General features: G+C 38.7%; 1 long non-coding RNA gene across 1 annotated transcript; it reads right to left on the bottom strand.

Moving 5' to 3' along the window:
* Positions 1-883: 883 nt before the first annotated feature.
* Positions 884-1,929, bottom strand: LOC306792231. The gene is made up of 3 exons (XR_013772801.1): positions 1,838-1,929; positions 1,540-1,655; positions 884-1,061 (listed from the first exon to the last, which is right to left on the bottom strand). It is a non-coding gene; the product is annotated as an uncharacterized lncRNA (long non-coding RNA).
* Positions 1,930-7,205: the final 5,276 nt, after the last annotated feature.

Here is a 7,205-nt window from a genome sequence, read left to right as displayed (position 1 = left end):
TAGCATTTCACATGGACATGAAGTTCAGGAAGCTGGAACTTGAAGCGTGTATTTTCACCAGTTCTGCTTGAGCACTCGTCTGTTGACCATCAGGTATTGACTGTGGACTGGAATGATCCTCTCTGCACCCAAAAACAGAAACAAAGGCAAAGTTAGATTGATGCAGTGCTTCAACATGATGCCTACACAGAGAAACATTTACTGTCTTAGACTGAGCTCCAATGACCTAGAAGAAACCAGCACTTTATACTTAATACAAAATAATAACTATCAGGTAGAATGGTAAAAAAAACTACACATTTCAGCAATAAGGCATCATCAGCATGTGTTTAATTTCTGTCGACAGGCAGCCTAAATACACAGATGCCTCCAAAAAATACACTGTGTGCACAATTATTAGGCAAGTTTTATTTTTGAGGATTCATTTTATTATTGAACAACTACAGTGCTCTTGGTCAATTCAAAATGTTAATAAACTTCAAACCTGAATATTTAAGAAAGTAAAACTGAGGTTTTGGCTTTCTTAGGAGAATATCTGTGTGCACAATTATTATGCAACTAAATGAAAAATGTTCCCATCTCACTTGTTTATTTTCATCTGTTAAAGTGAGAATAATAAACAAACTCAAAATTTACAAATAAACGTTATTGATATTTTAAAAAATGTATCTGTTACCAATATAGCCCCCCCCACCCCCTTCTTTTCAATAACAGTAATAAGCCTTCCATTCATGGATTCTGTCACTTTCTTGATCTGTTGACGATCAACCACAGCCTACCAGGTGGACTGTTTACCTTCACCGTAAATCACCGTAAATCTCCCGTTTAAGAAGGGCCCACAAGTGAAGTTTGAGTTGCACCTATCACACTGCTTACCTCTAATTAGCCTTGACAAGACTGGTGTCTGAGTCATTGGGTCCAGACTTGACTGAAGACAGGTGGGACAGAGTCTCATACAGACAGGGTATGCTGTTCAGGAAACTGGAACTTTAGGCAGGTGTCATGATTTCTGCTTGAAGACTCACAAGTCAATCTGGTGTTCGCTGTGGGCTAGCATGATCCTCCAGCCAGAAAAAAAGACAACATAGAAAACATTAATACTAACAATAATAATAACAGTAACATCACCAATAATATAACTTTATATAGCACTTACACAGTTGCAAAATGGTTCTCACAGACTTCACACACAAAACAATCAAACTATAAAAACACAAAACATTAAAGAGGGTGAAACAGAACAAACTTACAAAAGGGTAAACAAAGAGTAGGGTTAAAGATTTCATGAAAAGGTCAAGCTACAAATATGATTCATGAATAAGAAATAGCCATAATACGTATGGTATGTCAATAAAGTCAAAATGAATTCACAGTATGTCAAAAAAAGGTTATTGGATTATGCAATGCCGTTTTATGCAGTGCTTAACATCAAGAATACATTGTTTGAACATGAAATGGCTACATAGCGCTTACAAAAATAGAAGACCCTAAAGCCTTCTCTTGTTACATGAACATACATTCAACTTTACAACAACTTACCACTGTTTATCCTTGACAAAACTCGTATGTATCCAATCACAAGGTTAGACTAGTAGGACAGCAAAGAGGGTGATGAGGTCCATCTGAAGTACAACCGCTGATTGTCGTAATCACACCTGAAAGAAAGAATAAAGAGAAAAAAAAGACAAGGGGTGGACATACATCCTCTTAAGTGAAAGATGAAATCATCTCAAGCATCAACCTTTACTCTTTTCAATGCAAAGGTTGCAAATTAAAATTAAATGGCTAAATTCACAATCAAAAATAAAACCAGTTCCTGACCTGGTTTAGCACGTACCACATATTGTTATCCAGCAACAAAGGTTTGATTCCCGTTGGGCCCTTTGCTGCAGATCATCCCCTCTCACTCCACTGTGGTTCCTGTCTCTCTACTTCTGCTGTCCAATAAAACACAAATGACAGAAAATCATCTTTAAAAGTAAAAAATAAAAAACTGTTTGCTTTTAGAATCTCACCGTTTTCCTGGTTCTCATCCAAGTCCATAACCACTCGAGTTTGAATGCAATGTCTGAAAGGTGGCAGGAGCAAATTAATTAAATGTTACAAGATAAGAGTAAATTGTCTTAATTTCCTGCACAAACTGCACATGTACCAATAAAAATGTTCAGATATTTGTTAGAAATGTGTACAATTTACTTACCTTAAAGGAAATTCTTCTTAGCAATGCCACCTGCATTCAACCTACTCTGAAGTTTAACAAAAGCACTGAAACAAAGGCTCAAATTGTCTTTAGGGACAGCTTTATTATCTCAAATGCATGGATAGTAAAGAAGCTCTGTTCCTCCTTGGATTCTACCTACCCTGCTAGTGAATCTGAAATGTTTGTTCTGGGAAGAAATAACAAGCTAAAATTGAATAAGTCACTACATGTAATGTAAAATCTTTTCTTAGGTCAAACGCCAGGTTTAAACTGAAAGAACAGCCTCTAACAAAACATACTGTTGCTTTGACCTCATTGTTGAAGTTATCAGTAGGCATTAGTAATTTCACCTCGATGTACAATAAGCCAGTTCACATAAATTGGACAGAACCTGAACAACTGCTTATTAGAACAATGAATACCAAAACAAAAGTATATATATATATATATATATACTGTTCTGAATGAACACAACACAAACAAACTGCTTATAAAACCAAAAGCTAACTGAAAACATTAAATAATACTTTAAATAATACTTTTCTGAATATCAACGGTAAACATTGGCACCTTGAAGAGGACCTGCTTCCTATGTAGATATACAGGGCTCAGTCTGAAGTAATGACAACCCAATTATTCTTAGTTTTGACACTAATGAAAATCTATATATGAATACTATATTCCATTACTGCCAATCAATTCTCCTCAATTCTACACACAGGTCCTTTAACAGTTCCGTTGGATAAGTCCGTCTCTAACATGTCTCTCTCCACTCATGATCAGAGACATCCGCAATGAGGGTGAGGACTCTTGGGTTCACTGACAGTTGCTTCTTGTTTTTCTTGGTTTCAACTTTTGTGCCCTTCTCTGGATTGATGAGGAAGAAACACCTTTGTGAACACAAGAATTCATAATCAACCACTAAATACAGTGATTTGCTCGAAATGAAGAAATTAAAAAAAATATATACATTACTTTACCTCTGAAGGAACTCAAGTGTGGAGCCCAGAACCACAGGATAGTCGATATTGAGGCAGTAATAGCTTCCAAACATCAAACAGATGGCAGAAATGAAGTTTGGGATTTGGTCATTCACAACCTTGCCGTCGACACTTAGCATGAACTGCCTCGATGCATAGCAGGAGGTTCCTACAAAATAGACGTAGAAAATAATTACAGCAAACCAGCCATTACCATCCAAAAAAAAGTGAAGTGGATCTGGACCAGCAAACACCAGCATTTTGAGCTGGCACAGGTGTTTGAAGAATAAACAACAATAACAGAATGAACAACAAATATGTATTCTTCAAAACCTTTTTTAGCTCAAAATGCTGGTGTTTGCTGGTCCATTTCATTCATTTTGGAGTAGAAGAGTCCCAGTGAAGCCTCAGGAAAGAAGCTGATAGGTCAAACTTAATGAATCTATTACACCGTTATAGAGAAGAAAATACTACTGGGAAGAAACACACCTAGCACTTTATAGCATGACGGTGCATTCCATGCAATATTTCCTTACATTAGTTACGGTTTCGTCAGTAAAAATAAATATCAACTTACCACATACAATGATGCATGGTGTCACCGGCAAGCTTTCCACTTCTACTTCTTTTACCAGACATGTTTCTTCCACATAGTGGAAGAGGTTCTCCTCTTTTTCATCAAAATAGGAGAGAAGAAGGTGCACCATATCCTTCACATCTTCTGAGCAGCCCTCCAACTGTCCTCGTAGAGAGAGCCTTATCCTGATTTTAAAAACATACGGTAACGTCAGTTCAAAAAAGCTGTTACTCTCCTCTCCGACTGTAATGCATTATGTCGGTATGCTTACCTCCAGAATAAGTGTTTTGTTCCTAGGAGTCAGGCAGTTGTTCTTCAATAGTGTTCAGGATAATCCCCACAGAAGAGCAGACGAGCAGCTCAGGTTGCTGAGCACGTAGAAAGCGCGCGTAGAAAGCGCGCGGACGTTGGTTCAAAAGTTCAACCTGCGACCAGTGCTTTTTTAAAATGAATGTGCCGCCTCTCTGACGAGCAGCGCAGGTGCTGAGCAGAGCAGTGCTGAGCGCTAGAAAGGGCGCGTAGAAAGCGCGCTGAAGTGGGTTCAAAAGTTCAACCTCCAACAGGTGCTCCGACCACTGCCGCCCCCCTCTCTCTCTCTCTCTCTCTCTCTCTCGAAAATGCACTATATTACATTTATTTGAAAGTGTGTTTAAAGATTTAATTTGCAAATTGTTAGACGTACAATGTTAGTATATTTTATATATTTGCAAATAGTACAATTATTGGCAATGTATTTGCAATGTACTATTATATATGGAATATATAACTTATAACTTTTTATTATTGTTTAATCTTATTGTTCAAAACAAGATCAATTACATCAGATATTGTTAATATTTGTGGTTACACTTATCACAATGTGTTTTCTGTGCATGCATTACACTAACAAACTTAGTTTTTCCTTGACTACTTTATTGACTTGAAAGCAAAATAAAACTTTTTATTTAAAGAAGACGCGTCATACTGCCTGTATAGAATCACAAGCACCTGCTACCTGGAAGGGGATCTGATCATTTAAACCACTATAAAGGCCAACACAGTGTACTCAGGCAAAATGTGACCTTTGACCTTCGTGATGATAGAGCAAATTAATCCAATTTACAACGAAAGAGGAAACCATCTAGCCTCAATGACTACCGACCAGTTCGTTAATTTAACACTCTTCTATTTCATTGTATATACTGTGCATTTTTGATGCTTTTGCTTATGCTTAGGCTTAATATCTTTATTTTTTCAATTGTCAATATCTATTGCCTCATGATCATGAACACAAGCTCGCTCTTCCATGTATGTTGAGTTCTTAAATTACACAAATATAACATGTAAATACATGATGTATACAACTAATGCAAATTAACCATGAACATCAAATATCAGATGAAATAATCAGCATTAAATACATCTGTATCAATAACCTAGAGGCACCGGTAAATATGACTAAATCTATGGTTTAAATACACTTATACTGTCATCTACTGGTAAAACTGGTAAACACTTTGACTTTGCATCTACTTCACGTCCACTAAATCAACAGCAAAATACGGTGGAAAAATAAATATCAGTGCCTACAACTCTGAACACGAAAATTACTTTGATTAAACTATATCACGAACTGTATTGCATCAAATGCACCGATTAATCGAAAACTTAATTATTGCTGTGTACATAGATAAATGAATATTAAACAGCATATAGTCAACTACTGATGCTAACGCACTCCCATCGGCCCAGATTAATTAATTAATGTATAAAGTTCTTGAAATATTCTTCTTTCCCGGTTACCTGCTGTGCTCTGTGTCTCGTTTTAAATGAAAAAACAAAAAAGGGATTTGCAAAAACGAAAAACGAGAATACCATGGCATTTCCGTATTTCCGTATTTTTTGACTGAACGGTAAAACAGATGACTAAAACGTACACGGACCTTATTTGACTTTGGTTCTTGGTTTTTCCATTTTTGAATTCAGAACGAAAAACGGAAATACGACCGCCCATTTCCGTTTTCCCGTTCTTGGTTTGAAACGAAAAACCAGAATACCATGGTATTTCCGTATTTTGGTTTTTCCGAATTAACGGTAAAACAGATCAGAGTGTACATGCAGATGAGACCGTAAACCACCACCAGGCTGATGTAGAAACACGCCAAAATCTTGAAAAGAGTTGCTAACGGGTGAGCACAATAGAACGTGCAACCTGTAAGTTTCTGAATGTTCACCGTGCACACCACACTGAACCTGATGTAGCGTACATAGTAGGCTGTGTAGCTGATTATCAGTATGAAATTGATTACTTTGATGATGGTCTGACATATGTAAAGACGGTACACGATGTCACCCTCCTCTACGTGGATCCTGAACTTCTTCACCTTCTCAAAAAGAGCCTTGGCCTGCTCCCCTTCCTTTTTATCCAAAACCCCAGTTTCTGAGCGATCGATTATTCCTTGTTCAATCCTGGACTTTGTTCGCTGGAGCATGGGCACGCTAGCCTCAACGTCCTCGCTCACACACGAGGCCTTCTTGTCTGTCGAGCCGTTCATCTTCCCCAAAGGCTTGGGGTCGCTCTCCTCCACCACCGTCTCAGACAAAGCCCTGGTTGTCCACGGGGAGTCAAAGCACTTGAGGAGGATGGAGACAAAGTGCTCCAGTTTAGAGCTTGTGCGGGGGAACTTGAACCAGAAGTTACTGCAGGCCAAGAAGATAAGGGTGTGGAGTAGCACCAGATAGGGGAAATATTTGGCAAACCAGTGCAGTTTGTTCTCGTAGCAGACGGCGTCGACATAGTTGTACCGGTGATGGTCGAGGTCGTACTGAATCCCCTTGGGTTCCGGCGCGTCGGCGCCGCTCACATTCGGGACCGGCATGGTCTCGCAGGACCTGTTGACCACCCACTTGCAAGGCAGGCAGATCATCTTGTCCTGCGTGACCTGCAGCGTGCCGCCGAACACCGCGATCATCAGCATGACGATGGAGATGTAGTCGGTGAAAACGTCCCACCATGGCTTCAGGATGCGGTACGCTGGCTGCTTGTCAGCAAAGTACCGGAGCTCTGTGATGGGAATCATGATGGTTTATCTGACAAGACAGAAAACAGGGAATTAGTGGGGGACATATCAAGTTTAAATCATAATACAATGTTTCGGAAACCTGAATGTATTGGGGGGGGGGGGGGGGGTAAATGTTAGCATATCAAAATGTCACTCAACAATGATACAACCTGCTATGTGGCTCTACAAATGTGAATATTTTATTTGCTAATAAACTGAATATCTTTAGGTTTTTCGACTGTTGGTCACATGAAACCAGCAATTTAAAGATGTACGTTTAGTCCCGCAACTTGAGATGCTACTAATGATTATTTATACGAAATGAGATAAACAGCAAATCGTCACATTTGAGAAGCTGAAACTGGCAAAAGATTGAAGTTTTTGCTTGAAAAATGATGATGCTGAAA

The sequence above is a fragment of the Melanostigma gelatinosum genome (genome assembly GCF_949748355.1).
Source record: "Melanostigma gelatinosum genome assembly, chromosome: 18".
Taxonomy (NCBI): domain Eukaryota; kingdom Metazoa; phylum Chordata; class Actinopteri; order Perciformes; family Zoarcidae; genus Melanostigma; species Melanostigma gelatinosum.
Note: the sequence above shows the minus strand (reverse complement) of the source record. Positions and strands in the feature narration are given on the sequence as shown.